The sequence below is a fragment of the Camelus ferus genome, chromosome 20 (genome assembly GCF_009834535.1).
Source record: "Camelus ferus isolate YT-003-E chromosome 20, BCGSAC_Cfer_1.0, whole genome shotgun sequence".
NCBI classification, from domain to species: Eukaryota; Metazoa; Chordata; class Mammalia; order Artiodactyla; family Camelidae; genus Camelus; species Camelus ferus.
In genome coordinates, this window is record NC_045715.1 from 3126572 (window position 1) to 3153547 (window position 26976).

Below are 26976 nucleotides of genomic sequence, written 5' to 3' on the forward strand. Positions count from 1 at the left end.
TGGCGCTGGCTCTGGGCACTGGAGGGCGGAACGGACAGGGCTAAAAGCCAAATCATTTCTTCATCCAATTTTACATAATCCTTTGGTTCTGACTCATGATATCTTTCTTCTTCCTTCTTCCTGAAGAGGCACCTTCACCAAATCCTGTCCTCTTCTCTTGCCCTACACAGCTTCCCGCTCGGGCCAGCCCACATCCAGGGCTCACTTCCAGGCTCTTGTCTCCTGAGTCTGTTGCTCCACTTCCAACTTCTTTCCAGGACTCCAGTTCCAAATTTCCAGCTGTGGGATGTTTCCACCTCAATGCGCCCCCAGCATCTCAAACCCCGCAAGTGGAAAACAGCTCATTATCTGATCCCACACACCAGCTTCTTTTCTCCATTCATGGCATCCTCATACTCCTTGTCACTGGGTCTTACAGACCTCAGCCATCTGTCCCCACCTGCACCCTTCAACCCATTCTGCAGCTACGCCCTGTCTTTTCTTCCTTTAGGCATCAGTTGTTCTTTCCTGCCCATCTGCTCTACCAGCCCTGTCTGCCTGGCCCTGCTCACCTCCTGCCCAGACCTCCTGTACCAGCCCCCTAACCCTGGGCTCCAGGCCAATCATCTGTCCAGTCCAGTCTATGCACTGCCACCAGACTGACGTCTGACCCAGGCGCAACCTCTGCCTCAAATCCTTCCCCCTCCACGTTGCCTGTGACTGTCTCTAGCTCTTCCATGTAGGAACCTCCTCACTTCCACTTCAGCTTAACACTCTCCCTTTAATTTTCCACAGGCTCAGCCAAACAAGCTCACCACAGCCTCCAAACATGCACTGTCCTTGTCGCCTTGTGCCTCTGCGAGCTCCTCCCTCAAATCCAGCCTCACCTACAGCCCTCCCCACGTGAAATCCTCCCCCATCCCAGGCAGAAATAACCCTGCAGAAAGTCTCATTCCAATTTACAAATGTTAGCCAGTATATATAAAAATAGGTTTTTTAAAAAGTTTATTTATGTACAGCACAGGGAACTATGTTCAGTATCTTGTAATAACCTTTAATGAAAAAAAATGAAAACAAATGTATGTATGTGTATGCATGACTGGGACATTGTGCTGCACACCAGAAACTGACACACTGAACTGACTGAACTTCAATTTAAAAAAAAAAAAAAAGATAAAGTCTTGAATCAATGGAACAGAATAGAGAGCCCAGAAATGAACCCACAAACTTTTGGTCAACTAATCTTCGACAAAGGAGGCAAGAACATACAATGGAATAAAGACAGTCTCTTCAGCAAATGGTGCTGGGAAAACTGGACAGCGGCATGTAAATCAATGAAGCTAGAACACTCTCTTACACCATACACAAAAATAAACTCAAAACGGCTTAAAGACTTGAAGACAAGACACAATAAATCTCCTAGAAGAAAACATAGGCAAAACATTATCTCACATACATCTCAGCAATGTTTTCCTAAAACAGTCTACCCAAGCAATAGAAATAAAAGCAAAAATAAACAAATGGGACCTAATTAAACTTACAAGCTTTTGCACAGCAAAGGGAACCATAAGCAAAACAAAACGACAACCTACGGAATGGGAGAAAATATTTGCAAAAGATGAGACTGACAAGGGCTTGATTTCCAGAATACATAAACAGCTCATATAACTAAATAAGAAAAAAACAAACAACCCAATCCAAAAATGGGCAGAAGATCTAAACAAGCAATTCTCCAATGAAGACGTATGAATGGCCAATAGGCACATGAAAAAATGCTCAGTATCACTAATTATCAGAGAAATGCAAATCAAAACTACAATGAAGTATCACCTCACACCAGTCAGAATGGCCATCATTCAAAGGCCCACAAATGATAAATGCTGGAGAGGGTGTGGAGAAAAGGGAACCCTCCTACACTGCTGGTGGGAATGCAGTTTGGTGCAGCCACTGAGGAAAACAGTATGGAGATTCCTCAAAAGACTAGGAATAGACTTACCACAAGACCCAGGAATCCCACTCCTGGGCATATATCCAGAAGGAACCCTACTTCAAAATGACACCTGCACCCCAATATTCATAGCAGCACTATTTACAATAGCCAAGACATGGAAACAACCTAAGTGTCCATCAACAGATGACTGGATAAAGAAGAGGTGGTATATTTATACAATGGAATACTACTCAGCCATAAAAAATGATAAAATAAGGCCATTTGCAGCAACATGGATGGACCTGGAGATCGTCATTCTAAGTGAAGTAAGCCAGAAAGAGAAAGAAAAATACCATATGAGATCGCTCATATGTGGAATCTAAAAAAAAGAAAACAAAGACAAATGAACTAATATATAAAACAGAAATAGACTCACAGACATAGAATACAGACTTGTGGTTGTCAAGGGGGAGGAAGGTGGGAAGAGATAAACAGGGAGTTTGAGATTTGCAGATACTGACTGGTATATATAAAATAGATAAACAAGTTTATACTGTACAACAGAGAAATATATTCAATATCTTGTAGTAGCTTACAGTGAAAAAGAATATGAACATGAATATATGTGTATTCATGTATGACTGAAGCACTGTGCTGTACACCAGAAATTGACACAACACTGTAAATTGACTATAACTCAAAAAAAAGTAAAATAAAATAAAAATTTTTTAAAAAGAAAGTCTCATTCCTCTGAATTCTCAAAGCCCTTTTGAGCTCTGTTTGGATGCTTTCAAGAATTTAATTAAACAAACACACACTGAACACAAATGAAGTGAAACATAGTTGGCCCTGGGCACCAGGGAAGGGAGCAGAAGAGAGAACAGGTCCTCTTCTCCCAGCATCTCAGTCATCAGACCCACAGGTCCACAGCTCCGAGACGCAGCAAGCTTTGGTGGGGCTGCGAGGAACGTGTCATCAGAGTAAGGAGTCACTCAGCACCCTTCCTCCCTTAGCGGGCCTGTAGACTCCACTGCCAGAAGCCAGGCTTCCGTGTGAGACTGCCAGCTTCGATGGGGTCCTTTGGAAGTGGAGGCAGGCTCTGAATTGTCTGTGGGATTACATTCCTTTATTATGTTTTATATATTGTCATGAGATTGTTTCTGAATGCAATTCCTTTCCCTGCCTTTATCCAAATTACACCTATAAATATCCAGAAAATGCTCATTTTCTCCCAAAGACGAAGGCAGGGCCAGAGTAGGAACTCAAGAGAACTGTCACCAAAACGAGGGAAACGCATTAGATGTGTCATAGTGCAGCTTAGGTAATAAACAATGAAAAATGGAAAAGAAAGTGTGAGCGTAACTCCTCGGAACCTCTGTTCTCAGCCTGCATGTGTCGGTGTCTCATGTTTATCATGTTTCCTGAGGTGCCCCTCCCCTGTCCAGCAGCCCCGCTCCACCCGGCCCTGCTGCCAGATGAACCCCTGCTCCCGTCCCCTCCTAAGACGTGCCACGGCCAGGCAGCCCGGCCTCGCAACAGCCAGATCCTACTGGACAGCACAGGGAGCGATACTCAGTAACTTTTAATGACCCATAGTGAAAAAGGGTATGAAAGGTTATATATATATATATATATATTTATTTATGTATAACTGGATCACTATGCTGTACAGCAGAAACTAAGACGACAAAAAAAATCGTAATAAGTTAACTTTTTTTTTCAAAGAAGCCAGATGTCAAAGACTGCTACTTGCTGGCACACACACGTACTTCTTTTTTCATTCTTAGTGTGAACTGTTGCATTGAAATTTACATACGTTTACATGAAGAAAACATACACGTGGGATTTAATGACTGATCAGAGAGTGCATTCTTCTGTTCCCAGAAGCCCCCTTGTGCCCCCCCATTGAAAACACACCCAACCCCTGCATTAGTCTGCCTGAGCCGCTGTAACAAAGCACCACAGACTGGAGGTTCAACAACAGACATTTACTCATCGTAGCTCCGGGCTGGAAGTCCAAGCCCAGCCTGTCCGCATGGTCTGCTTCTGGCGCGAGCCCCTTTCCTGGCTTGCAGACCTCGCAGCCTTCTCGCTGTGTCCTCACGAGGCAGAGAGAGGAAGAGGACACTCTCTGACGTCTCATCTCATCACCCATCAGGAGGGCTCCACGTGGCCTCCCGACCTCACCTCAGCACAATCACCTCCCCATGGCCCCACCCCCTAATTCCATCCCAGCGCAGGTTACGGCTTCAACATGGATCTGGGGGGGAACACAAACATTAGGCCCGTAACACTCCCAAACGTGACCATCTATGTATACGTCACCACGATACCGCCAAAGTTTAGTCTCACCTGCTTTTCAGCCTGAAATGGATGTGATCACAATGTGTTCTTTGTCTTGCTTGCAGTGCTCAATATTATGTTCTGAAGACTGACTCCCGTTGTTTTGCGTGGCAGTAAGTTTCTCCATTTTTCTCGTTACATCGTATTTCATTTCATACTAGAATTTATGTATCCATCCCACAGGTGGCGAGTGCTGGGTCGTTTCCCAGGGCAGCCGAGGTGAGCCGGGCTGCCATGAGCATCCTAGCAGGATGTACTCTGCTGCATCCCTGCCGAGGCGTCCCCGGGTACGGACCCGAGGGGGGACTGCTGCACCACAGGGTGCGCGCGTGCCTTCCATCTCCCCAGACAGCGCAAGCTGCTTTCTAAAGAGGTACTGGCAGGTGACAACTTCCCCCAGTTTCTGCTGCCCCAAATCCTCGCTGACAATTAGAATTTTCAGAATTTTTAGTTTTTGCCTCTCTCATACGTAACGTTACCTCGCTGAGGTTTTAGTTTGCATTTCCCTGATTACCAATGAGGTCGAGCCTCTCCCTTTCCCTGGGTGTCGTCCGTCTGGATTCCCTCCTTGGTTTCATGCCTGTCCAAGTGTTCAGCCCATTCTTCTATCGGGTTATTTCTATTTTTTTTTTAATGATTTGGTTAAGTTCTTTATATGTTTGACATCCTAGTCCTTCCATCTGTTTTTGTGTCGCAAATATCTTCTCCCACATTATGGCTTGTCTTTTCATTTACTTTATGACGAACTGCACGCTTCTGCCTTCTCCCGTTGCACTTACGCTTACAAACTAGAAACTGTGTCTCCAAGCCTGCTCAGCCTGGCTGTAATTGTTATTTTGTTTCCATAACAAAACGTGTTGAATGCTTTGGGAAAACTTTATGAAGATTAGCTATTTAAATATATTTACATAGACAGAGAGTTAGCTACATAGATGTAGAGATAGAGATACGGACTTAGGTGAGGCGATGCAGTTGTAAAAGAAGTGGCAGGGAGAAGAAAATCTAGAATTCTGCCTTCATCCTTATTCACAAGTGTCTCTAAGCTGTTACTCCAGGCTGAAGATCCTGAACCTAGAATTTGCACGTGATACACCCTGGGTGTGGTTTACGCAAGGAAGACCATGCTGAACTCCACTCAGCAAACCTACGCACACAGAAAAAGACACTAAGATTGGTGAGTAAATGTACATTTAGCCATTTTAAGTTAAATTACAATACAGTATAGAAGCATTATTTTTAGTAATTCTCCACTTTCATTGATTTTTTAAATTAATTATTCAGTGATTGGTTTCATTCTTCACATCAGTAAGAGAGCTACAAACCAGCACAAATTATGCTTTATCATCATTATTTTGTATAACAAATTTTTTAAAATGTTAACATGCACAAATATTCCAGTATTTGCTTTTTTATTCTGATAAAAGGTATATAACATAAATTAACCATTATTAAGGGTGCAGTTCAGTGGCATTAAGCAGATTCGTGTTGCTGTACACGACCACCACCATCCGCCCCCAGCACACCGTCACCTTCCCAAACTGAAACTCTGCATCCACTCAACACGCGCTCCCCAATTCCTTCTCTCCCCGCTCCTGGCAACCACCATGCTCCTGTCTGTCTCCATGAATCTGCCTATTCTAAGCACCTCATATAAGTGTAATCAGACAGCATCTGTCCTTTTGTGTCTGGCTTATTTCACTGAGCATAATGGCCTCAAGGCTGTAGAATGTGTCAGAATCCCTTCCTCATTCTAAATAATCTCCCATTATGTGTATACATCACTTCTTGCTTCCATTCATCCTTCAGCGGACACTGGGGTTGTTTCCGCTGCTCGGCTGTTGTGAATAACGCTGCTATACTGGTGGGCCGTGGTCTGAGTCTCTACTTACAGTTCTTTTGGGTGTATACCCAGAAGTGGAATTTCTGGGTCATATGAGAATTCTTTAATTTTTTGAGGCATGCCATACTTCAGTATTTGTTTTAATAAGATTTTATAATTTCAGGGAATCTGTATAGTCCCATCCCACAGGCTCCAGTCACATATACCGTACTGTTTCTTGAGCTCCTTAGAAATTAGTTTTGGATCATTGAGCAACCTGATGCCATGCCGGAAGGGATCCTGGAGGCCGTCTAGGCTGGCCCCCTCATCCCGTGGAGATGAGCAGGGCAGCGCAGAGAGGCGGTGTGACTTGTCTACGCCTCTTGGGAAGACAGCCAGGGCAGAGCCTGGGCCACAGAAGGGGCACCTGAGGAAGCAGGTGTCCAGACCTCTCTAACCACAAGGGACATGCGGCCCCCAAAGAAGGAAGTGTTCTGGACTGAGTCTGCCTCGCCAGCCTGGCTGCAAGGCTAAGGGCCTGCTCCCGGGCACAAGCCAGCTTCCCCGAGGCCTGGCTGCAGGTGCTCTGCTGGCCCCTCAGGCGCCACACCCGCGGCCACCCTCGGATGCCCAGTACCTGTCACCAGTCCACCCCAGGAGGCCAGGCCCAGCACACAACCTGTTTCCTTGCTTCCTCTGGGGAGTCTCCCGCCCTGCCTGCCGGTCTGTGTTACTCTCGTCAGAGGCCCATCCTCTCGCTGAGTCTGAAGTACGCACGCAGGAGCTGGTGGAGGGTTGCTGTTTCCTCATGCCCCGGCTCAGTGGTGGCTGAGCTGGCTCCTGGCAAAACGGGGTGAACTGGAGTTGGCCGGCATTTCCCTTTTAGTTTTCTCCCCTCCCCGCTCAGGCTCTGCAGGTTCCCACGACGGGTCGGAGCCGCAGGACAGGAGGAGCTCGCCGCCGCAGCGCCCGACCTCCGCGGGGCCTCCACGGGCAGCGCCGTCCTCCCCCAAACCCTGCCCCTGGCTGCCGGCGCGCTGCGGTCCCGGGGGGGGGGGGGGCGGGCCCACACGTCTCTTCCAGCAGCAGTGATGGCACTGTCTCGCACGCTGCCAAGTGCGCTTTGCTGTACAAAAGTCAACTTCTCGTCTGCTGTCTCCAGGCATCCCAACCACAATCCTGTAGAAATATGTGGGGAAAAGATGAAAGTCTGCCTTGGTTTGATGAGAACGCTGCTCCTCAGGAGGGTGAGTGCTGTGCCCAGGGGCACACCAGCAGGAGCCCAGCCCTCAGGGGACGTTCCCGCTGTGCCACCGGCTCTAGAAGGGGCAGTGCCAGGCAAGCGGTGAATGGGTGAGTCCTCAAAGGGTGTAAGCATTTCAACACAGGGCTCTTGGGGCTGTGATGATTTGGCAAAGGAGTGACTCTCAAAGCTGGGAGCATGAGGGACTTGAGAAGACTAGTGGGAGCCAAATCCCACCGAGATGGCAGCTGCCTAGGACTCAAGGAGTCAGAGCCCTGCTCCGGGAAAACAGCGTCTCATGGAAGGACTGGGCCCTGAGCAGGTGGACTGCAGGCCCCTGTAACACCTAGACGAGGCGCCCAGGTTGAGGAAGACACAAGACTGCAGGTGCAGAGCCGACCCTCTTGGGCTGAGCGTGTTCCTGCAGGGTGCAGGGCTGTGTGCCTCCCAGCTCGGGGACAGTCCCCTCACCCTGGCCCCCAGTTCCCTCTATGAATGTGCAAAGCACTGGAGGCGAGGCATCGGGTGAGCTGCAAGACCTGGGACAGCTGCACGTCTCAGCAGGAGGGGCCGGTTATCAGAAAGGCACGGCGATGCCCTGGGGAAGGACAGGCAGGGCTTCAGCTTAAAGCTCGGCTCTGCATCTCCCTGGCCGGACGGATCAGAACAAGGACAGCTCTCCCAAAGAACACAGTCAGGGCTGATGGAAGCAGGGCACTGGGGACCTTCCAGAAACACGTCTTTAAGGAGGTTGTTGAGAAGGCTGCCTGATGCCTCGCCTCCATCTCTGTGTTCTGCCGTATCGGGGAGAGGACTTCCTGAGCTGGCGGAGGAGCTGTGACCCTGCCCCTTCGCACTTCCTCGTGGCCACTTCTCCCCTCCACGGTTAACTTCTGACCTAAGGGCTGGGCCATGTACCCGGTCAGTGAATTCTAATGACATTTCAAGCTCCTGGGACAACATTTCCCAAAATGTGTTCATTGGAGTACCAGTTTCAGGAAATTTCAATAGCTGTCTGTTGTGGGTTGAACTGTGTTCCCCAGAAAGATCTGTTGACATCTGTACCCCCGATAACTGTGAATGTGACTATATCTGGAAAGGGAAACTTTGCAGATGTGGTCAAGATGAGGTCCTATTCAGTCAGGGTGGTCAGAACCCAGTCTGACTGGTGTCTGTGCAGCTGTCCTGGGAGAGGAGAGGCCCAGACACACCCCGGGAGACCCCGTGGTGACAGGCGCGGAGGCTGGGTGATGTGCCCACGGGCTGGGGGCGAGGCGTGGACAGACTCAGCCCAGAGCCCTCAGCGGACACGCGGCCCTGCCAGCACCTTGATCTTGAGCTCCCAGCCTCCAGTACCACGAAAACACTAAGTTCTGTTGTTTTTAAGCCGCCCGATTTGTGGCACTTTGTTACAGTTCTGAAAGACTGATACAGTGTCCTTACAAAAAACGATTTGAGGTCAAAAAGGCTGGGAACCCATGAGCACTGTCCCCCTTTTGGAGGTGTTCAGTGCACCCGGGACTAGCAGAGGTTCTGAAGAAGGTGTGCAGAAGAGTACTGGTTCAACCTAGCACGCCCTCCAGTTTACTTAGCGAGAAGACCAGTTTATTTGTGGCACAGCTAAACAATGATGCTTAGTGGAATGCTGAGTGTCCCAGGGGCACAAAAACAACGATCATATGTATCAAGGGGCTGAAAGCCACACAGGGAAGAGTTGAGGAGCATGCCTCCACCAGCCGCAGGATCCCAGCAGCGCAGAACGGACGGACGCTGTAGGGACGAGTTCGCTCAGTCACTCCGTTTTGCACGTAAGGCACCTGAGGCTTTTCGCCAAAATGCAGAAGACGCAGCCCTCTTGTCTGCAGAACTGGGAGGCAAACTTCCTGCCAAATGCTGAAATCTTTCAGCTGGGTACCGTGGGGCCTCCTTCTGAACAAGCCTGTCCCACAGAAAGGCCGGCTCCTACCTCCCTGTCAGCTTGACCGAAGCCCCACTCAGGGAGACGGTATTCAGACTATGCACCGGGCCCGCCAGAGGAGGTACCTGAGGCCACCCATGCTCCAGCATGGAGGAACCCCGAACAGTGACCCTACAGGGGACGTGCAGCGGCCTCCTGGCAGGTAGGCCCTTGGCCTGTGCGCAGGGAGGGCAGCTGAGAGCCCAGCGGTGTGAGAGGCTGTCTGGGAAGTCCTGGGCTCTGGGTGCTTTGCGATGTGACCAGGTGGGCACAGTGTTAAAGGTCAGAGCCTGGGGCCCTTGTTCCAAGCAGTGACTGGTCCAGGGAGCGCCCTTAGGAGAGCTTGGGAGGAAGGGAGGGAGACTAGGAGAAAAAGGGGACAGGTCGGCCCTGAGACCTAAGCTCTGCTCGTGCGTTCGTCCAACTCTAGGGTTTAAGCCACCAAATCACGCTGCGGTCACGCCGTCTGGGCTCGGGAGAGATTATCAAACATCTAGAAGCTTTGCAAACCGGTTATTAAACTACTGGCCACAGTGGGAGTATTTTTACACCACGGCCATCAGCAGATGTGACAAATCAGAGTTGTTCTGCAGCCTTCCCAGAGAGCTGGCCTCCCAGCGCTGCTCGCAGGCGTACAGAAGTCCCTGCTTCCCTCCAGCGGGCGCTGCGCAGCCGGAGCCGGGACTGCGGCCGCTGCCCGGCCGGCTTGCTAACTTTAGCTCGCCGGGTCTGTAATCTTGCTGTGGGAATTCGGGCTCTTTGGCCTGAGCTCTGCCCACGTCGGGGGCAAAGGGAAAACAGAGCCAGAGAAAAGGACAGCGAGACCTTCTGGATGCAGAGCCTTCAAAACACGGCTCCTCCAAAGCCATTTTTGGGCTCCGTGGCTTCGTGCCCTGTCTCAAAAGCACCGTGTAACCAGAAAGGCAGGCTCAGAAAGCCGCCCACTGCTCCCCACCGACGAGGAGGCCGGCGGCGCTGCGCCTGCAGCGCGGCCGCGGCCCCTCTGCCAGCCTGGCCCCGCTGGGAGCCCTTCCACCCCGGGTGGGAGCGTCCTGGTTTCGCTCCAGATGGTGGGAAGCCGGGCCAGGGGTGTGAGTTTGCAGCTTCCGCGGAGCAGGAAGGATGAATGGCTCTAATGTGTGTCTCTTCAGCCACTCGACTCACTGCCCCTTCCTCCATTCCTGACACCCAGCCAAGACACCCTCCTCATTTCCTAATCGTCCCCCTGCAACAGCCTTGGAAATCAGCTGTCTCCCACTCACCAGGACACATGCGAACGGACGCCAGATGAATGGAAAAGAACACTGCCTGAATTCCCTTTCCAGGCAAGATGAGCAGGAACAAGGGGCCGGTCAGACCTGTTGAAATTCTTGCGTGCTGGTCACTTGTGAGTCATCTGTACGTGACCCTGAATCGCCTGGTCCGGGTTTAATTGCAGTTTGGCCGGCTGCCTCTACGGTTGGCTCCGTTTGGTTATGGAGGCCACGAAAATAATGATCTGCTGCCTCGGCAGCTCAGAGAAAGGGGCAGCAGAGTGGAGAGGGAAGCAACCGGCCAAACTGGCCAACAACGCAGCCCCTTTGACGCTACCCGGGAAACGCCGCCTGCAGAAATGTGGGGAGGTTGATTCCTTTGAGACAGGAAATTGTTGATATCTGACTGCTTCAAGCTTTTTTAAAATGGAAGTTTTATATAGTTCAGCCTAATAGGTATCTGCCCTTGATTTTCAAGTAAACACGAATGTGACATCTCAGGACTGCCTGGGTTGGGAGTAGGGGAAGCCCTTCCAGTTAGTAGGAGAAAGAAATTGCCTCTTCACCTCTTGCTAGGGTTTTTACACGTTCTTCTTCTCAAGTATAGTTTAATGGGAAAAGCTCTGGTTTAGGAGTCGGGAGACCCATATTTCAGCCCCCGCTGACTTCCCACATGGCCGCGGACAAGCCATTTCTTCTGTAAGCCTCGTTCTCCCCAACGGAAGCAATACCATAAACATTCTCCTGATGCCCAGATGAGCTGATGGATGGGAACACGGTTTTTTAAAGTGAAAATTACTGCATCAATCCCTTACAAAGGCTGCACACATTAACCTATTGCTACGTGAGCATGTGGACACTCCCTCCAGAGGGAATACATTTTGAATGCAATCCTAACTGATGCCCCTCTGTCCCTGCGTCACTTCTGATCGGAAACAATGTCCAAACAGTAACAAACTGCTGTCGTGTTTTCCATTAGTCACCAGCGTGTAAAGGTTTGATAAATAGCGAGAAAACACGTTGGCTCTTCAGGGTGGGAAATCTGTGTTATTGACAGTAGCAAATTGCATTTCTTTGAAAAAGATGGTGTCACGGTTCTTAGAGATTATTTGCTTGACTGCCGAGACACAAGGAAACTCCAAGGAGCTTCTGAAGGTCTGTGAGACGGACAGCCTGGTGCTCCCACCCAGTCCGCCTGGTTCCCCCACCCAGTCCGCCTGGTTCCAGCATTTGTGCGACACGGCTAGGCAGCTGCCTAGGATGAAAACATTTCCTCCGAGCTCCCTGACCCACCTGGGGGCCTGTGCTGGGGGTGGGGGGGCAGGCGAGGACGTGGAGGGTGGGCTTTTCGAAAGCCGTGCCCCATCCTTGTCTTCGCTTCTCTGCAGCTGCCTCCTGCCCTCCGGCTCCGCGACAGCCCGGGCAGACGTCTCCCTCCGGAGTGGCTGCCAGCCCCACTCCACCGGCAGCTGTTGCCGCAGCCCCGGGGAGCAGCGTGACCACGGGCACATCTGCAGAGCGTCCCCTGCCCCTGGCTCCAGGCCCGCGGGCTCAGCTCCCTGCCGTACACGAGGTTTCCAGCTGGCACCACTTAACATGACCCCTCTTCCTTCACCAGGGAGGCCCTCGGTCCATTTGATTTTTCGCCTCTGAGACGTCCCACTCTGCTACGAGCAATACGGTGTTTTCCAGATACACATTTGTATTTAAAACGTCCAGGCTTAGAGAATCTTTTTAAAATTCTATTGATGATTTTTTCGGAGTTTAAATGGGTTAACCCTTGGATGTTAGGAGGAAATATTATTTTAAAGGTAGAATAAAAGAATACCAATCTTTGAGGACATCATGCTAAGTGAAACAAGCCAGTCACAAAAAGACAACTGCAGTGCGATCCCATCCATTTGAGGCCCCCAGACCCGTCAGACTCGTGGAGACAGAAAGCGGAACGGCGTCTGCAGGGGCTGGGGGGGGGGGCGTGGGGAGTTTCTGCTTTGCAAGAAGTAAGAGTTCTGGAAACTGGTTGCACGGCAAGGTGAGTATAATTGACACTACTGACGCACACACTTAGACATGGTTAATAAGGTCAATTTCACGTGATGCATAATTTGCCACAACAAAATTTTTTTGAAGTTTTAAAGAATACCAAACCTAGAAGTAATGAAGTTCAGAGGCACCTACATCAGAGCGGCTGGAAGTCAGGAGGATTAAAAAGAAAAAAATCCTTCAAATAGACATGTTCACGATCATCCAAAGCAAACAGCCCCATGTTTCACTACCTGGAAGTTCTCTCTAGGAAACCTGCTATTTCTAGTTGCATTTATAAAAACGATTCCAAACACATGAAGTCAGATAGCAGGTAGAGGCTATGGTCCAAACGCTTGTGCTGCCCCAAGGTTCTTGTTGAAATCCCAACCCTCCGAGGTGATGGTGCTGGAAGTGGGGCCTTTGGGAGGTGATGAGGTCATGAGGGTGAAGGCTTCATGGTGGGATCAGTGCCCTTACACAGCAGACCCCACGGGACCCCACTGCCCCTGCACCATGTGAGGACACGAGGGGAGGTCTGTGACCCAGAAGAGGCCCCTCACCGACCCGCTGACGTCCTGGTCTCAGACTGCCAGCCTCCAGGACCGTGAGAAGTGAGCTTCTGATGTGGTGTTCTGTTAGCGCAGCCCAAACAGACTGAGCCTGCAGACTAGCAGGGTTACTGGAACTCCCTAATGGGGAAAGGCAGCCCCTCTCCAGGGCCGCTTCTCCTCCCTCCCAAGGCTCAGACTGACAGATGAGACCCCAACCAGGAGTCTGACTCACAACAGTTGTTCAGTTTGTACCAGGATGTGCCTCCTCGTTCACAGGATGGATGAAAGGGGGACCCTCGCTTTTCATCTGGCTCTGCCTCCCTCCGGATCAAAATGATGGTTCTCCTCACTGCTGGGCCGAGTCCTTTCATCTCCTGTTTTGACCAAAATGGAAACCAGGATCACGAGGATTCCTCGGGGCTAGGGTTGAAAGGAATTTCCCCTGTTCTTGCCAGAGTCTTGGGGGTGGGGTGGGGGGTGGGGCATGCTTCCCTCGGTGAGTAATCGCAGTTCCATGTGGCAGACAAAACAGCATCTCCTTGAAAACAAAACCAAACCAAATCATGGAAGGAACACAACTGAAGAAAGCTGAGCTGAAAGCCAGGCTGGCCTCAGCACCCGCGATGCTGCGCTCGACACCCGGAGCGCCCTCAGAAGCCACTCCAGGGCCAGATTCCCGCGGACGGTAGCAGGTCTCCTTTGGATCCACACTGCAGGAAGTCACCTAAGCAAGACAAACGAAGGCAGACTAAACCCAGCCGAGTGCCAGACCTGCCCCGGCTTCCGCTGGGAACGCACCACCAGGCTAACGTGGGAGCGGGGCAGGGCGAGCCTGGGCCTCGGCGGCTCTACTTGACTGGGCCCCGAGGCTGCCTCTGTGTTCACGGGTTCTTGGTGGGGTGGTCACTTCTCTGCCCCGCTTCTGCTCGTCAGCACCCCTGCAAGTCCCCCTGCACCTCCGTGTTCCTCACTCACCAGCCAACCTCTGGTCCACTGCCAGCGCTGCGCCCTGACTGTGCCTGTCTGTGGAACTGGACAGCCAGACCTCCATGCTGCTCCAGACTCAGTCCTCTCCAGCCCTCCTTTAAGTCCCAGCCGTGCTGGGAAGGACTTGGTCCCAGTTCGACAGACACTAACTTTGAAAAGATGACCACTGCTCATGGTTTCATGTTGCAGAGAGACAAGAAAAGTGGAGCGAGTGGAGCGAGACAGGGGCGCTATGACCACATTTGTCCCAAACTCATAGTTGAGCTAGAAGGTTCTACATGCAAACACAGACACAGGGGTCAACCGAGTAGCTCCAGAGAATGAGCATCAGCAACTAACCGCGCCCACTCGTGCTGCCCCCGCGGGAAGTATCACCCTCTGGGTTCTCAAAGAACACTGCGCATCACCTCGCCCCGCCACTGTCCCACAGTCGCTGGTCTGTGGTATGACTCTGCAGTCCTTCAGAACGAGCACCGTCTGTCGGCATGTCCCAGCACCTCCACAGGAGGTGACACGGAAGAGCCACTACTCATCCACTGGTGCCGTGGGGGACCACGGGCCCAGGACCACCAGTGCCCAGCCACTTCCGTCAAAGCAAGGCCTGCGGAGTCCTGTCTTCCCAGACCACGAGGCACAGGCCTCCAGCAGGTCTCCATGGCTGTCACTTCCCAGGAAATGGACTGAGTGCTCACTTCCCCTGCCCCTCCTCCAATCTTACCCACCCCTCACCCCCAGGAGAGCAGTCATGCCGTGTGTACACCGTGCTAAATAAAGTGGGCCGCTGGTAAAGCTGGATGATTGTCCGAGCACAGAAGCAGATTCCTGGGCATGTTACTGTGACGAGTGTAGTTCATGAAATGCTCTTTGGGCCAAACTGTCCAATGAAAGGAGACCCTCAGCTGCCAGACCGGGCTGTTCAGACCCCGAACAGATGCTCCTCACTCAGCCCCAGATAGAGAGCCGCGCTGCTGGAGGGCCTCCGCGGAAGGAGGCCGCCAGAGCGCGGCCTGGGGTGGTAAGAAGTGTGGGGCCAAGGGACCCTTTCAACTTCCCTGTTCTTTCGATTGTTAACACTTGTTTTAGGAAGTTCTGTTCATCCAGATGGGCCTTTTGGAGGCGGCGTGCCCCGCCGTCCACTTCAGAGCCTCTTACAGAGGACTGAGCGCTCTGGAAGGACTGCTCTGGGGCAGGAGGCTCAGATGCTGCCACGGGAGGAAAACGCTCCCCGTCCTTCGGAAGGAGCTGCCGGGGGAAGAGGGCTCGGAAAAGGAGCCTTGACCTCCTCGTGCCAACACCTGCAGGTCGGCACTCCAGAGGGCAGGGAGAGGACACAGAGCCCTTCACAGCAAGCACTTGGAGGAGCCTGTGTGTGAGCTTCAGCAGCATTTGCAGTGGCCCTGAGACCCTCCCGCGATGCGGCGCACGAATCTGTCAGCACGGCAGTAAATATGGCCTCACCATCCAAGCTCGTTCTGCAGACTCGTCGCCTAAGTGAGGCAACCAGCTAGAACACACTGCTGCAGCACAAGCGTCCATTCCAAACCTCCGCACGGCGTTGCTCACGGGGAGATCCAACTGTGAGTCAGAAAGACGCGTGCGCTCCAAGGACCTGGGGCTGGCGGCGCCTCTGTCGTCCCGGAGTGGAGCTGGCTGCCCAGAGGACAGCAGTGCAGCAAGCGCTCGGCCCACAGCTGGGCCGGAGAGCCGCCCTTCCTGCGTGACGTCTTGGCATGACCTCAAGTTCCCCTCACCTTCTTCCCCCTTCACCCAAACCATGGCCAAACAGCATTCTCATTTTTCCTGTGGCTGCTCCTGGAATTCTGATGCTCGAATCCAAGGAGAGTGAGGCAGCTGCCGGGCAGACCTCACCCCATGACTGCAGCCTTTCCATGTTCTCCCAGAGCTGGTCTGTCTGGGGGACCTCCTCCCACCTACTAACCCCTTGTCGGCACATCTTCTCAGCAATGTGCTCTTCTGCCCGGGCATCCCCAGAAAGCTAACCCTACCCTCAGCGTGGGATCGGAGAACCCAGAGCCAGACAGCTCCACATTCAAATTCTGGCTCTGTTCTGGTGTGACTTTGGGCAACTTAACGCACCTCCCTGACCCCTCCTGATCCCTCTGTGATCCCTGACAGGCACCTCCCAATGGCGTCCAGCCCAGTATCTGCTCGTCACGGCCATGCTGGTCACCTGCCGTCTGCTCCCAGCTGCATCCACGTGCTTTCTCTCCTTTTCTCTTCTTGGGCTGTCTTGTGAGTGGCTTCCCGGGAGTCTGGGCCAGAAAAGGGCTCTAGGGATGAAGAGGGGCCAGGGTCCTTCTCCCTCTTGCCTCAGGAGAGACTCCATCTCCCACCAGGAGCCCCTCCCTCCACCATCCCAGCTCCCACTCACCAGGCCTGGACTGGTTCCCACCTCCACCCTGTGCCCCAGCTTCTGGGCTCTCAAGTGAACACACCTGATGCCACGGCTGGTAGAAGCTTCTCACTCTGTTAACATTTAACTTGCCTCACCATCTCCTGTGTGGCTTCTCAGCTCTTCTCATGTAATAAATTCTTTGCATTAAATTCTCTCTGTTGAAAACTCTGTTTGGATGCCTTTTTTTTCTGACTGGACCATGAGTGATGGAGTGGTCCCCTCCCTTCACCCCCATCTATGAATCCAGCTCACTGGATGCTCCCAACCTCTGAGAACACTTCGCACCTGAGTGTGATCCCCACCGTATCTTCCTTCTGCTGTTCCAGACCCCCACCCCCTTCCACATATCCAGTTCCCCTCTCCCCATGATAAACACTACCCCTGTACAGCTGCCTGGCTCCCCACCAGCCCCTCTCAGCCTTCCCTGGCTAAGGAAGCCTTAAACATTTTCCCACCAGGGGAGAACAGCCAACTCTGGCAATGTAGGCAAACACAGCTGCCATCGCGCTAAATCTTCAAAAGTAAACAGCCACGTGCACTCCCTGTTGGCAGGGGCTCGGTGGGTTGGATGTCATGGCAGCTCAGAATTCTGGCTGGAAAGGGGTCAGGACAGAGAACTAACCACCCAGATCTGAGCTGATGCTCTTTCCTTGGATAAGGAAGCATCACCCATCCTGGAGAATCCGAGTTTCACAGGGCAAACTCCTTCCACCCCACAGCTTCAGTCCACCTGACAATATAACTCTCATTGAGACAAGGGCAAGCTAACAGCAGTGACCCCAGCAAAGCCGGGGGTTTCCAGGAGATGCATAAGAAGGATGTGTTCTTCCCTAATCAGCCCAGCCGCCTGTTCCACCTCCGTGCCTACACTTCCCTTGTCAAGGGGCCTGGTACCAGCCTAACTAGTTGCTTGAAACTGTCTTCAGTACACACTCCATAATATTTGCAAGGATTGGAATGGCTCCGTACCTGGTCTGGCCACATTATTTCTCCATGCACCTCTCCTTTAGAAATATCCTTTTTCATCAAAGAAAGAAACAATGTCTTAAACTCAGCTCTAACCATGACAAAATCCTGTTAAGGGGCAGCCGGAGACATAAGCCTACAGAAAGCCTCTCCTACATCTGTGGCATGATGCGTTTCCAACTCTGCTCCAGCCGTCTCCAGAGAGGTCCTCACTGGTTGGATACAGACAGATGGTGGGCAGACTGAAGCCTGCCCTGGCCACTGGGGACTGGGGCATTTGGGTGGTGGCTTTCCTGACTGCAGGCTGGACTGAGACGGGGGGGGGGGCAAGCCTAAACTATCTTGGCACTGTCAACAAGAGGGCACCGCAGGGGAGCTCAGGGACAAACACTCAGGAAGCCACCACATGCAAATGCTTGTTTTTAAGAGGATATCCTGCAGGTCACAGCAGGTGTCCAGCAACGTGTAGCCCGAAGCCCAGTCGCGCAGGGGGGTTCTGAGCTGTGGTTGTTGGTTCCACGGCTTTAAGGAGTGGCACTGCGGAGACACCAAGCCTCGCTGACATTTTGACCATGAAAGTCTAATTCTGTGATATTTCCCCCTGTATCTTAGAATTTTCTGGAAATGGAGTCCTCACTTGATTGACACAGGGATGAAGACAGTCTTCAGGGAGGGCCGTTCTGTGTGCAGAAAGCATCAAATAGTGCTGAAATCCCTATCAATCTGCTGAGGCCCCATGACAAAGCACCACAGATTGGGCGGCGTAAACAAGAGAGACGTCATCGACTCACAGTTCTGGAGGCTCGAAGTCTGGATCAAGGTGCTGGCAGCAGTGCTTTCTCCTGAGGGCTGCAGGGGAAGATCTGCTCTGTGCCTCTCTGCTAGCTCCCAGGGCTGCTGGCAGCCTTCGGCATTCCGTGGTCTGTAGACACATCCCTGCAGCCTCCCCGCATCTTCACGTGGTGCTCGCTGTGTGTGTCTGCGTCCAAACTCCTCCCTTTTATAGGAGCACGTCATGTTGGATTAGCGCCCACCCTGCTCCAGGATGAACTCGTCTTAACTGATTCTATCTGCAACGACTCTGTTTCCAAACAAGGTCACATTCTAAGGCTCCAGGGGTTAGGACTTCATCATATGAATTTGGAAGAGACACAACCAACAGTCTACCCTCTGGACTGTCAGTGCACGTCCTTCTCACGTGCAAAATATATTCACTTCATTCCAACATCCCCAACATCCCAGCATCAACCGTAAGTCCAAACTCTCACCCCAGTCCCATCTAAATCAGGTACGGGTGAGCCTTGGGGTATGATTCATCCTGGAGCAAGGTTCGTCTTCATCTGTCAACCTATGAAACGAGGCAAGGCACCTACTTCCAGAACACAGCAGTGAGACAGGCACAGGGTAGACACTCCCACTCCGCAAGGGGAAACTGGAAAGGAAAAGCAGACCATGGGTCCCAAGGAAGTCTAAAACCTAGCAGGGTAAATTCCATTCAGTTTTAAGGCTTGAGTATAATCCCCTTTGGCTCGATACTCTGTGGCTGATCCCCGTACTGGCAAGGCCAGTTCCCCAGTGACACGCTCTGTTAAACCCATCAGGAAAAGCACGGATTTTCCAAGCATCTATGGATCCTTCACCGGCCACGCTTCAGGGTCTCAACATACAGCCAATGTTTTCAGTGCCCGTCCAGAGACACTCTTTCTTTCACCTCCAGAACAGGGCGGGAAACGCAGCCCTTTGGAGGAAGCAGGTTACTATTCTGAACAGTGTGGAGAAGACCTGTGCTCAGCTTCTTAAATCCACATGCAAAGATTTCAGGGCCTCTTTGGGATGAGATGGACGCATTTCCTCTGCCACAACAGACAAAAAGGAAGCATCGAGCCAGCCCGATAATGGCAATTCAAGAGCAGCTGAACGTCCCGACCACACAGGGGCAAGAGGACGAGGCAAGCAAGCAGCCCGCACTGGGACAGGGCAGCTCAGCACAGGGACCCTCCAGGCACGTTCTACAAACCACCTGCAGCGGACTCACCTGAGTGGAATTTGGAAAACGCCTATTCCTGCCCCCGACCCCCAGACCTATTAAAGCAGAATCTCTAGTTAGTGCCCATTTTGAACTAGCCCCAGTGACGGGTGAGCCTTAGAGGTAACTAAGCTTGAGAACTGGTCTTTTAAGAGTCCAGCCTTTGGTACCAAACCAACTAAGGCCACAGAATCAGCTCTGCCTGTAACGAACTATTAGAGAAAATATTTAACATCTCTGAGCTTCAAGTATTTTTTTCAGCTGAAAAGCAGGAATGATGATATACTGCTCAGCATACTTGAGACAGTTAAGTCAGATAATGCAGGCGAATGATCAAGAAAACAGATGTAAGGGCATCCGGGATTCATCAGACAAGTTTTCACAGACTCTCTGTCGTAGGCCTGTTCCCAGCAAAGGAGAAGGCATGTGAAGAGCTCTCTGGTTGGAAGGATGGAGTCACGGAGAGCCCATCTCGGAGGACTATTCTGAGAAGCGAGTGAGACACAGGGGGTGCAGAGCCCTCTTGGCACAACACACTCAGGCGTCAACCCACGTCAGCCGGCAGTCCTCCAGCCACCAGCGCTGAGACGCCGCGGGGCGCAGCCAGCGGTGCGCGCCGTGGGAGGCGGCGGCAGGCCCAGAGCGGGGGGCGGCCTTGGGTCCCAGGCTAGGCTCTGTCACTCATCGTGAGTGTGCTAGCCATCCACTGACGTTTTCTGGGCATGAAATGAGATTAATCCAGCAGGAGTTGGGGGGAGGATTATATGAGGGAAAACCCAGAGGCAGAAGAGCTAGGTTAGGAGATGGCTGTATGAGCCAGAAAAAAATCTGAACTAAGCAGGAGTCAGTCAAGGCACAGCTGGCCCACAAGGCACCCACGTATGAACCAGAAAAAGACGCCCCTCCAGGTGACACCGTCCACACGGGGCACAGGACTTGGGGAGCAGAGCAGAGACAAGCGCCTGCCCACTTGCCCCACCAGCCAGGACCCCAGCGCAGTGAGCAGCAAACACGACCAGACGCAGCGGTTTCGATGTCAGTCGGAACAGAAAGGCTAAAACGTTTGTCTTCGTGCTAGTACATAAGCCATCCACTCTCATATTACCTGGGGCTATCACATTGTCTTAAGTCTCATCTTTGGCTCCAGCACGTTGACATTCAAACCCTGATATTTTAAATAACCGGACATTGTCCTCTGGGCAAATATGCACGTACTAACTCCTTCTCAAGGAGCTTGACACACTGCGGGGACACTTCCTTAGCTTAAGGTGAAGTTAGCCAGTCTACAAACACTGTATGTCCCCCATATTAAGTAACCCTCAGTTACAGCATGCACCAGGAAATATAAGTGAAGCTTCACCATGGATTTCGTGCTCCAGTCCCTAGAAATTCACTGCGGGTGGGAGGGGGCAGCCCGTGAACAGAAGCACCAGGAAGCGCAGAAGCGCAGGAGGCAGGCAGGCCTCCGGGAGGAGAGGCGCCGCCGGCAGCGGCAGCAGAGACAGCACAGCCGGCCGTCAGAGCCAAAGACGTTCACTCCCGGGCCCCTGACAGGAAAAGTCTGCCCTCCCTGATTTCTCCAAGTCAGTTTTCTTGGAGAAAGTTGGTAACTAATTGGCCATCTCTCTTCCACGTGCTTTCTAGGTAGACAAGAAACTTAGCCAGAGGAACAGTCAGGAAAGTTGACTTTTTAAAAATGAGTTTGTGAAAGCAAAACGCAGTGTACGCACACAATGGAATATTATTCATCCCTAAGAAGGAAGGGAATCTCGTCACACGCTACAGCATGGATGGACTTGGAGGACATTAAGCTGAGTGAAGTAAGTCGATCACAAAAAGATACATGTTGTCCGAGTCCAATTATCTGCAGTGCCTAAAACGGTCAACTTCACAGAGACAGGAAGCAAAACGGGGGTCCCCGGGGGCTGGGGGCGGGGAACACCGGGGGCTGTTTGATGGGAATAGTTTCGGTTTTGCAAGACGAGCAAGCTCGGGAGATCTGCTGCACAACACGTGAATGTACTTACTGATGTACACTTAAAACGGCTAAGATGCTCATCTGTTTCAAATTATTTCAGCAAGACCAAAATCAGGTATGATGATGTAGCAAAAAAAAAAAAAAAAAAGGCAGTGGACTGTAGACTGATCAAGGGATTCTGTTTCTAGTCTTGGCTTTGCCACTTATTTGCTGGAAATGAGGGTGGTCTGCTGAGGTCTGGGACTACACCAGGGGTAGGACTGGGGCAACTGACCTCGTTAGATCACATGAGCACCTCCCTTTCTCACCTCTCCTGGGCTGTATCGTGCAGAGTCAGGGAAGTCAGTGCTACCACTCTCCAGAATATCTGATCAGTGAGGCCCCCGTGAGAACCATCCCTACATCAGTTATCGACCTTGTTTCAGGATGGGTTCTTCCCTGTTGCCATCTCCACAGCAGCTGAGCAAAGTTGTGGTCAGCTGCCTGGTAGATAAATGTTAGGGTATGTGTTTTTTTAACCACAATTTAAAAATCTTTTTAAATTTAAATAAACTTCTGGAACCTGGAGATATGATACTAAAACACTTAGGTTTGTTTACTGTTTCATATGAAGTGTCAAGCTGAGTTTGACAGTTTCTAATCTTTCTGGATAATTTATCATGAAAATTGGATTGAGAAACAGTAATTCGATCTCTCTGTGCTCTTGCCAGAGATGTGCACAGTTTCCACAAAGCTGCATTAGCAATCATGATCTTCATTAGCAAACAACCGCTTGGTGTGACAAGCTCACAGTGGAGCAGACCAGCAGCACACTTCCCAGACCTCTCCCCAGAGGACTCCCCTCTGAAGCGCCCACCTCCCGTCCTGGGCCCCCGTGACTGCTGCTTCCTCAGTTCCACCTGCTGCTTCAGCAGGGCGCTCTCAGCCTCCTTTCATCATTTGTGGTTCTCAAACCCGGACATTAGCTGAGTGGACTCCTGAGACTCCTGGTCGACCCCAGACCACTCCTCCTCCCAGGCTCTCCTCTCTCCCTCTGGACAGTCTCCTCCACTCACAGCTTTCCTCATTCCTACATTGTAAGAATTCTCAAACTCATACCTCTTTTCCGGACTTTTCCTCTGAACCCCAGGTTCATGCATCCAAATGCCTACCTGACATCTCCCCTTGGACACTGTATGAGGGGAGACACAGACCCCAAAATGCAACACCTTCACAGAGGTAGAAGTGTGGCTCCCTCTCAAGTCAGTCTAGCAATAAGCAGGCTTGGCCTGATAGAGGGTCTGCCATCCTCCGTATGGGGCCCCCAGCTCTGGGTCCAGGATAGTCATTCCATCCCCATCAGCACATCTACACTCCCATCGCCACATCTGCTTCCCCATCACCACATCTGCATCCCCATCACATCTGCACCCCCATCGCCACATCTGCACCATCGCCACATCTGCACCCCCATCGCCACATCTGCATCCCCATTGCCACATCTGCATCTCCATCACATCTGCATCCCCATCACCACATCTGCACCCCCATCACCACATCTGCATCCCAGGCAGCAGGAGGGGGAGAAGGGGAGGGGAGCACAAGTGGACTCCTCTTAAGGGCATGATTGTACACATCACTTCCACTGGCCAGAAGCTAGATTTATGGATACACCTAGGTGCAAGGAGGGTTGGGAAATATCTTCTCTACTGGGGCAGCCCTTTGCCCAGTGAAATTCCGGAGGGCTTCTTATTAAAAGAATAAGGGGGAAATGGCTGTGGGCAGAGTATTAGCCGTTTCTGGTACAGGTTTCTCAAAAGTACTTCAAGCTTGACGTATCCAAAACCAAGTCACCATCACCTGCCTCCCCAGTCTGGACGTCTGACGGCGTGTCACCGGGGTGAACAGCACTGCCATCCACCCTGCTATGCTCCCCAGAAACCTCAGCACCTGTTTCTCTCACCCCTGGATGCAGCGCATCACGAAGCCATGCTGCTTCTTAATTACGAATCCTCCCTTTGCCCATCTTTCCTGCCATCCTAACACGAGGGACCACGACCTCTCACCCAGGTGCCACGCAGCCTCCTGACAGGGCTCCTCACGCTCAGCCTGGTGGCCTCCCCTCCACTGCTGATGCTGCCGCCGGGGTGGTCTCCCTGGTGCCAGTCAGTGTTCCAGTCTCCCCATTAAAACTACCCACCAATATCAGTGTTCTTAACACAACCCGCAAAGCCCTGCACGTGGGCCTCACCCCGTGATGCACCCCCTCCACCTCCCCGCCTCGTCTCTCTCTGCTCTGAGTCACTCTCAACTTCTTTCCACTCTGACTGTGGCCTGTTTCTTCCAGCACAGTCCCTCTGGCTGGAATCCATCCCCATTGTCGCTAGTTAACTCCCAGCCTCCCTCAGCCCACAGCGCAGCGATCACTCTGAGGGAAGCCTTCCCTCGCCTTCCCAGTTGGGCCAACTTCCTCTGCGAGGTTCTTGTCAAGCCGCATGGCCGTTCATTCGCTGTGGCATTTACCCTGTGGCAGGTTTGTGCTTTGCTATGGTCCTTTGATGCCTGTCACCCCCACAGGACTTTTAGCCACATGAGACCAGGCACTGTCTTTCTCTCTCTCTTTTTTTCTTACCATTATATCCCCATACACGCAGCACCGTACTTTGCAAAAACATATGTTTTCAAAAATACTGGATGAATGAATGCAGGAATTCAGAACAACGGGAAGAAAGTGAGTCTGAGTAACGTAACCTGAATGGACAGCATCATATGTGTGCGAAGAACCACACGCATCTCATTTGATGACACAGGGCTGGGTGCACCTTCTTCTCTGTGCTCAGCGTCACTACAACCCCGAAGACGAGGAGTGGGACAGAAAGGATGTAAGACACGGTCCCTGTCCCTGCCAGCTCCAGATACACGTAGCACAAAGGCTAGTGAAGTCCAGGCGCAAGAAAGGTCAGCCCAGCCCAGAGGCTCTGGAGAGGTCTGTGATCAAGGTCCCACCTGCACCAGACCGTGAGGGGCAGGGAGAGACGGCCCGGTGTGAGGGAGCAGGAGGCCCTCGGCGGGAGCAGGTCGGGCACACCTGGGAGAGGACAGCGGCCTTCGCCTGCAAGGGCACAGTGGGAGCTGGGCTGGGTACCAGGATAAAAAGTCCCTGGAAGTGCATTTGCACTTCATCCAGAGGATAGTAGGAAACTGCTAACAGCTTGGGAGGGAGGTGGCTTAAGAGAAAGAGGTTTAGAAAGATTGGTCTGGAAGGGTGTGCAGAGCGGACTGGAGGTTGTCGCCCATGGTTCATAGCTGAGAGCTACCACCCCAGCATGGAGGCCTTGTGCCAGGCTGGCCCCCTTCGCCGGGCCGTGTATCCAGGGGCAGGGAGACTGCAGACGCTACGCTAGGACCCGCTCCCTGGCCGCGGAGGGAGGGGGCCTGTCTCCCCATGGAGGGAGGGGTTGTGCATGCTGCACCTGTCTGGCTTCCGAGTGCTGAACCGGGCAGCTGAGCCTGGGCACCAGGACCTGAGGCTGCCTGGGCGGACAGTCAAGGGACAGGGAGAGACCTCCCCTCCTTCTCCCAAGGACAGGGCTGTGGGGCCTAATCCTGGGAGCGCTCAACGCACAAAACATTCCAAACTCCAGCCCTTCCATCTTCCAGTCTTGGGACGCAGCTGCACCTCACTGGGATTTTTACAGGTGGACAGTTCTGGAGAAAGAAGCTGCCCGGTTCTGTAATGAGCTGGAGTAGTTTTCGTGAAGAAATTGCCCCTATTGATGAAGCTTCAGGGGCCTGCCACTCTCCAGCTCAAACATGGAAAAGGATAAACTGGGGTTTGGAGTTACAGAAGCACAAGAAGTGTTTGGTATAAATAACTGAGACTTTAGTCCGTTGCTAATGAACAGGGTGTCTTCCCAGGCACGCAGGAGTGACACTGATCCAGCACTAGGGGCACGTGGTAATGTCCTCTCAGCTTTTCATTTCTAAAAGAAGCCAACAAACTATACTTAAGCCACTACACTACTGAATACAACTGCATTTGATTTTTTTATAACCATGTTTGTGTATTTTCATCTTTAGGCGAAGGCATATCTGAATCATCAGAAGTTTCTGTAAAGTCAAAAAGTGAGAACTTCTATTTGGATGACTCTACAGTTTATAGATTTCCATGGGACTTTACTTACAAAGGGTGCTAGGCCTCAGCGGTTATTTCAGAGAAGTTCATTTAGTGACTACCCTGTGTTCCTTAAATTATCAGAAAGACGAAAAAGGTGACAAAAATAGTTTTCCAATAACCAAATAAGCAATACACAAAAACTATGATAAGGCATTTGATACGATAATTAAATATTTAAAGAGAAAACCAAAATTAAATATTTAAAGAGAAAAATAACCCTATAGAAAATTTGGCAAAGGATGTGAATAGGCAGTTTACAGAAGATAAAACTTCAGTATCCCTTGAGAAAGAACAGAGCTGGAGGAATCACGGTCCCTGACTTCAGACTACAGTACGAAGCTACAGTCATCAAAACAGTGTGGTACTGGCACAAAATTTAGTTTATTTGAAAACGAAAAATAAACAAAGAAAAGGATGGTCATCACCTATATTACCAAGAGAAATGCAAGGTAAAATGAGATACAATTTTTCACTGCACACATGGCAAAATGAGTGACAATATTCAGAGCTGGTGATGATGCAGTAAATAGGTGTTCTCACCCACTGCTGGCAAAAGCATCTCTCCGTTAGAGAAAGTACTTGACAATATCTATGAAAACTGTAAATGCCCCTAGCCCCTTAAACCAGCAGTGCCGACTTCGAAAACTCACCCTTTCAGAAATTAAAGCCCTCGAGTGTAAGAACAGACACAGAAAGACGTTTACAGGCACCACATTTGTCAAGAAGAAAAAAGGAAACATTCTAAATGTCCATCAAAAAGAACTTACCCAGATCGTGAAATATTATGCATTTTTTAAAAACGGGCTAGATCTCTGTGTATTGACCCAGAGCAATGTCCATGATACATTGTTAAGCGAAAAAGAAAAAAAGCAGGATCACATGTGTAGCATGCTCTCATTCACACACACACGTGCACGCGCGCACACACACACAGAGTTTATTATCTTTAAAGTCCTAAGGACATATGTGTTATTTCTAAACACGTTTTTTGCACACTTGCCATGGGCAGGCAGCTGGCTCCTGGGCCAGGCACACCGTACTGGGCACTGGGGTGTAGAGATGGACCTGGCATGACCGGTCCTTAGGGACACACTGAACTGGGGAGAGAGGCTGGAACGCATCACAGTCTGCTTGAGCTGCAGTAAGGAAGTACCGCAGACCGGGTGGCTTAAAAAACAATCCAGTTCTCACAGTTCTGGAGCCTGGGGAGTCCGGAATGAAGGTGCGGACAATTCTGTTCTCAGTGAGGGTCCACTTCCTGTCTTGCAGATGGCCCCCTGCCCATGCATCCTCTCACGGCGGACAGAGGGTGAGAGGAAGCTCTGGGGTCTCTTCCTCTGCACAAGG

General features: G+C 51.5%; 1 long non-coding RNA gene across 1 annotated transcript; it reads right to left on the bottom strand.

The window, feature by feature from the left end:
• Nucleotides 1-3876: 3876 nt before the first annotated feature.
• On the bottom strand, nt 3877-23618 carry LOC116658168. The gene is made up of 3 exons (XR_004313365.1): nt 23519-23618; nt 10534-18901; nt 3877-7250 (listed from the first exon to the last, which is right to left on the bottom strand). It is a non-coding gene; the product is annotated as an uncharacterized LOC116658168 (long non-coding RNA).
• Between the last annotated feature and the right edge of the window lie 3358 nt (nt 23619-26976).